Below are 6,928 nucleotides of genomic sequence, written 5' to 3' on the forward strand. Positions count from 1 at the left end.
CACTTTTTTAAAACAAAGTAATAAATGTTACACTAAAACTGTGAAATGTAAACTATTATAAATTTTTAAAAAATAAAATAAAATATTTTATTAATTGTAGGACTTTTTATAAAATAATGCATATAAAAATGTAATTTTAAATACAAATTTTACATAAAATATAGCAAAACTGTAAAAAAGTTTACTAATAAAAAATACACAATTTTAAAATAAATACAGTTTTAATGTTAATATTTTATCAATCGTTTTAGCACTTTTTATAAAATAATGCATATAATTTTTTAAAATAAATGTAAGTTTTTAAATATAAATGGTAAATAAAATATAGCAAAACTGTACATTTTAATTTGAATATTTTATCAATTGTTTTAGCACTTTTTATAAAGCATATAAATTCATGTAAGTTTTAAATAAAATATAGCAATATTCAGAATAATATTATAATAATGGTTATTTAAATTTTCTAAATGTAAGTCTTCTAGTTTGTAAAATGTAAAATGATCTGCTCAGTTGTTTCAGAAATAATGCAATGCTAAATAAAAAGATTTAATCTCAGAAGCTATTTGACAGCACTTTATATAAAATAATAATTTAAGAATTTGAAAATGAAAAAAAATGTAATTAAACATGTTCTTGCATATAAATGTTAGTTTTTTATTAAAATAAATACATGATTTATCTATCTGTCTATCTAAAATATAAATAGTAATTTATTAATTAGTTATATTATTATATATTATATATTAATTAAGTATTTTATATATATATATATATATATATATATATATATATATGTGTGTATATATATATATATATATATATATATAATATTCACTGTATTGAATATTGTATGAATTAAATCTGTTGGAATTTTTTTAAAAAATTAAAATAATTTATATATATATATATATATATATATATATATATATAAAATATTTAATAGTGAATAATAAATAATAATAATAGTTTTAATAGTTTAATCGTTTTAATAAGATTAATAGTTTGACAGTTTTTAAAAGTAGTGGCAGCACTTTATATAAATTAATTTAAAAATTAAATATTTAAAATTAATTAAAAATTTGAAAATTTAGTTAAAGATATTTTTATTCATTTGAGATTTTTTTTTTTTTATATATTTTAAATATCTTTTTTAAAATATACATGACATCCTTAAAAATTAAAGTACAGTTTTTTGTGGCATTATAATTTCTTTTTTTTTTTTTTTTTTTTTTTTTTTTTTTTTGACAGTTTGTTTTTATATCATTTTATCCAATATTTTATTTCTAAAAACAAAAAGAAACAGGAATTTTCAACCTGATTTTGTTCAGATTTCTGTTCTGGAAATGTATATTTAATTAGATAATGCTTCATTTAAACATATTTCAGTAATAAAAATGTTTGCAGTTATTAATGTACTCAATCAACTAGTGACTATGGTAATATCTATTATAGCTAAAATGTTGTACCCGCCTATCTTTCCTTAACCACTTTTTTTTTTGCATTAAACACATTACTTAAATAGGTTTGCGGTATGATTAATTTTTTTAATCTTGTCCGTGTCCTTGTTCTTGACATCGTTTCGTCATTTTGGTATTATATATTTCATCCATGCTTTCTGCTCAAGGTTTTTGCTAGTGCTTTATATCCTATTATCGTCATTAAATCCTGTTGTTATTGAACGATCTTGGCGTCAGAATTTAGCACATGTGCAGGTAAAGAATGTGGCCACATTCCTGCGTTCCTCGGTGTGAATCCATAAAGCGCGCGGGTCTCGCTGAGTCAGCATTCCAGCACGGCTGGGCTCGTTTCGGTCCCGTACGCTCTGTGTTTGTAGCTGAGAGCGGCCCACGGCACTGCAGAGGGAAATACCACAAGCCTGCTCTCATTTCCTGCTGCGCTGATGCTACCCTGGCCAAGGTCTCTGTGTTTATCACAGCGCTTCTCCATTTCAAGAGCTGCTCACTTTCTTACAAGGATTTGAGGATTCACGTATTTATTTCAATTTTAATTGAGCACTTTTCATAATAGAATGGCTTCTGTACTTACAAGCTGTTGCTCGTTTCAACAAGAATAGCCGTTTTAGTCACATTTGTTTGCTTTACACCCAAACACACCAAGGTGATAATCAATCTAATGAATCAGTGAACTGAATCAGTTTGTTTGGATGATTCCTTTGAATTAATTGGTAAAAAAATGTTCACATGTTCCTGCAGAGACAGCCTTGTGGCTTAGTTTTAATAGCGATATTCAAAATAATGTTATAATAATTGGTTATTTAAATTAAGTTCTCTAGTTTAATTGGTACTTAGCTCAGTTGTTTTAGCACTTTTTTTAATGAAATATAAAAATATATAATTTTATTTTTTAAATAAAATATAGCAGTATGCAAAATAATATAATAATTGTTTTTTTAATTGTTTAACAGTTTTTAAATATATTTACTTGTAGTATATAATATTTTTTGATTTGCTTAATTGTTTTAGACAACAATAAAATTATTTTATTTGTTTTAAATATTTAGTCCTAGAAGTTCTATTTTATTTTATAGTAAAATAAATATTTATTTATATTATATATTTATATTATATTTTATTATTTTACTAATTGTTTTAGCATTTTTTTAAAATAAAATAATGAATATATAAATGTAAAATGTTGTTTTTAAAATAAATTTAAAATGAATAAAATATAGCAGTATGCAAAATAATATTATCACTGGTTATTTGAATTGTTTAGCAGATTTTTTTAATAGTTTTACTTGTAATATAATAATATAAATTTATCTGCTTAATTGTTTTAGACAACAATAAAATCATTTTGTTTGTTAGTTTTTGTTACACTTAGCTCAAAAATATTAAGTCCTAGACGTTGTATTTTATAGTAAAATAAATATTTGTTTTAATATTTCAGCAATTGTTTTAGCATTTTTTTCTTTGTATAAAATAATGCATATAAATGTGACATTTTATTTTTAAAATACATTTAAAATAAAATATAGCAATATGCAAAATAATATTGTAATTAATAAAAAAAACAAGTAACAAAATATTAATTGTTTAAAGTTTTATTTGCCTTATATAACATAAATTGATCTGATTAATTGTTGTAGACAAAAAATATTTTTTGTTTGTTTGTTACACTCATCTGAAAAATATTTAGTTCCTTTTGGTGAGTGCACTTTTAACAAATTAATAAATGTTACATTAAAAATGTGAAAAATGTAAACTATTAGAAAAATACATTTTTTTAAATATAAAGTTATTTTCATTCATTTATATTTTAATTTTTTTTTTTAATATTGTTTTAAATATACATGAGAAAAAATTTATAAAGTACAGTTGTTTTTGTGGCAGCACTTTATATAAAATAATAAAATTTTGAAAACTGAATTAAAGATATTTGTTTATTCATTTTAGAGTATTTTCAATATATTTAAAAATATATATTTTTAAATATACATAACATGAGGTCCTTAAAAAAAAAGAAAAAAAAATCCTTATCCAGCCAAACAAAACTTAATAGAAGCCTCATTTTTAGAGTATTTTTAAATGTATTTAAAATATATATTTTTTAAATATACATGAGATCATTTAAAAAAAGAAGAAAAAAATCCTTATCTAGCCATGATAATAAAAATAATAATAATAATAATAATAATAATAGAAGCCTCATTTTTAGAGTATTTTAAATATATTTTAAAAATATATATTTTTAAATATACATAACATGAGATCCTTAAAAAAGGAAAAAAAATCTATATCCAGCCATAATAATAATAATAATAATAATAGAAGCCTAATTTTTAGAGTATTTTAAATATATTTAAAATATATATTTTTAAATATACATAACAAGAGATCCTTAAAAAAGGAAAAAAAAATCCATATCCAGCCATAATAATAATAATAGAAGCCTAATTTTTAGAGTATTTTAAATATATTTAAAATATATATTTTTAAATATACATAACATGAGATCCTTAAAAAAAAGAAAAAAAAATCCTTATCCAGCCAAACAAAACCTAATAGAAGCCTCATTTTTAGAGCATTTTTAAATATATTTAAAATATATGTTTTTAAATATACATGAGATGCTTAAAAAAAGAAGAAAAAAATCCTTATCCAGCCAATATAATAATAATAATAATAATAATAATAGAAGCCTCATTTTTAGAGTATTTTTAAATATATTTAAAATATATATTTTTTAAAATATGCATGAGATCCTTAAAAAAAGAAGAAAAAAAAACTAATAGAAGCCTCATGGAAATAAATTGGTGGAAAATAAATTTGTGAAGACACTGCTGCAGTGAGTCATTTAGTAGATGCTTTTATAAAAAAAAAAATTGGATCCCATTGGTGCATCCAAGACCTTCAACCCAACTGTGTTCCTTTTGCCCACCAACGTCTTTTTGAGCATTGGTTATTGCATCTGGTGCAGAGTATATCCTGGCAGAGAAGATGATGGATCCATGATGGTGCTGATGATTTGTGTCCATCTCGGGCTCACGTTCACAGCGCACGAACAAGTGTCCTTTCAGTAATGTTGATGAGGCATTGGGACGCTGTGTGGCACCCGACCACATTAAACAAAGCCTGCTCAGCGCCCGACCGCCTCGCACCGTGACGCCGCTTTCCAGCAATCGCACAACAAATTTCAGCATTCGATCCGAGTCTGAGCTTCTACTGACCTGACTGTGGTCTGAGAGCGTTTCACAAGCGCCGTCTTGGTGCCGTTCCCTTCGTTTCCAGGAATAAAAGTTTAAAAAATAGCCAAAGGCTTATTCAGCAGGGACTTTGAATTTCGTAAACAAGAATAAAAGAACAGCCTTGATGGGAAAGACTTCTACATGAGAGCGTGATTCAGACATGAAACATGAAACCGACCAGACTTTTGGGTCAACAGCATGATCAATGTCACAAATGCCACTGCCAAAGTCAACACTGATTATAATAAGAGATGTTTCCTGAGCAAATTAGCACATTAGAATGATTTCTGATGATCATGTGACACTGAAGACTGGAGAAATGATGCTGAAAATTCGGCTTTGCATCACAGGAATAAATTACATTTTATAATATATTCACATAGAAAACAGCTATTTTAACTTGCAAAAAATGTTTCATAATATTACTGTTTTTACTGTAAACATTAAAAATCTTACCCGACCAAAAATTTGTGTATAAATGTTAAAAAGACACAAAATATTTATAGTGACTACACATTTTTCTAACTGAAGATAATTATGCATTAATAAGTATAATTAAATGTGCCATGTGCACAAACTTTATTCTGATAGATAAATATTGTTTATTGTATATTATTTGTATATTTTTATAGTTTTATAGTTTTCATTTTCATTTTAATGAAAGTTGTTGGGGTTTTTTTCTTGTTTTTTTTTTTTTTTGTTTGTTTTTTTTTTTTTTTGATGATTTTTATGCCTATGTAGTTATTATTAATTTTTTTTATATATTTTTTTTAATTATAATTTATAATTTTATTAATTTCAGTTGTAGTCTTTTTATTAACTTCTACATGAAAATGAGCAATGCTGCTTTGGCAACTAGCTGAAATAAATTAAGTACAATTTTTGGTTAGTTAAGTTAAATAGTTTTAGTTTCAGTTAACTATAATAACCCTGGTCTGAAATACTAGATATCACAATCAAACAAAAAGACAGGTTTTTTTTTTTTTTTCTAAATTACTGCACAGCATTTTCACTCTAAATAAATAAATAAATAAATAAATAAATAAATAAAAAATTGGTGAAAATGTGAAAAAGTCACAAAATGTCAATTAGTTAAACTAAATTTTTTATTTTTTTTTAATATGAGTATCTTTGTGGTGCCACTTTATATTAAATAATGAATTTAAAAATTGAAAATTTGAAAATCAATTTAAAATTTGAAAATTTAATTAACGTGCTTTTATTATTTTATTTTTTGTAAATATTTTTAAAATTTACAAAACTTGAGATCCTTTATATAAAAAATTAATTAAAATGGTAAAGATTTGAAAATATTTCTTTTGTTTTTAGATAAAAAAAATATTTTACAATATTTATAAATATTTTTTAAAAATAATGCACACGACGTGAGATCCTTGAAAGGTAAAAAAAGTACTTTATATAAAAAATGAATTTTAAAATTTGGAAATTTTATAATGTTTTGTAATAGTTTACTTTTTTTAATATTCATAATGAGATCCTTAAAAAAATGTATATATTAAAGTACAGTACTTTTTTTCTGGCAGCACAAAAATGAATTTAAAATTTGAAAATTTAATTAAGATACTTTTATTCATTTTAGAATTTTTAAAAATATTTTAAATATGCATAACATGAGATCCTTGAAAAAATACAGTAATTTTTTTCTGGCAGCACTTTATATTAAAAATGTTTTTTGTTTCTTTTGTTTTGTTTCTTTTTTTCCCAAAATTAAAAAAAAAAAATTCAAAAGTTTTTTTTTTTTTTTTTTTTTTTTCCAAAAATGCAAAATTTTAAAATGCAGAATTTTTTTTTAATTTAATAAAAGACTATTTAAATTCATTTTATTTTTAAATATATATATATTTTTAAATATACATAACTTGATCCTTAAAAAAAGAAAAAATATTAAAGTACAGTTAAAAATTAAAAATTAATTTAAAATGTAATTCACTTAAACTTCTTTAAAATTCATTTCAGAAATGTTTTAAATATTTTAAATATACATAACATGAGATCCTAAAAAAAATCCTTATCCAGCCCCCCCCCAAAAAAAAAAAACATAATGTAGGCATCCTGGAAATGAATCGGTGGATAGATGTGAAGACACTGCAGTGAAGCATTTAGTAGCTGTTTTGTCAAAATTAAACTTGGATCCCATTGATAATGCATCCAAGACCTTCAACCCAACTGTTTTCCTTTTGCCTACCAACATCAAAAAAA

The 6,928-nt window shown here is 23.1% G+C and overlaps 1 protein-coding gene across 1 annotated transcript in view; it reads left to right on the forward strand.

Moving 5' to 3' along the window:
• Positions 1-6,928, forward strand: part of LOC127155037 (probable phospholipid-transporting ATPase IIA) — a 75,488-nt gene that overhangs the window by 66,954 nt on the left and 1,606 nt on the right. The window lies entirely within an intron of this gene.

This window comes from Labeo rohita, chromosome 23 (genome assembly GCF_022985175.1).
Source record: "Labeo rohita strain BAU-BD-2019 chromosome 23, IGBB_LRoh.1.0, whole genome shotgun sequence".
Classification (NCBI taxonomy): domain Eukaryota; kingdom Metazoa; phylum Chordata; class Actinopteri; order Cypriniformes; family Cyprinidae; genus Labeo; species Labeo rohita.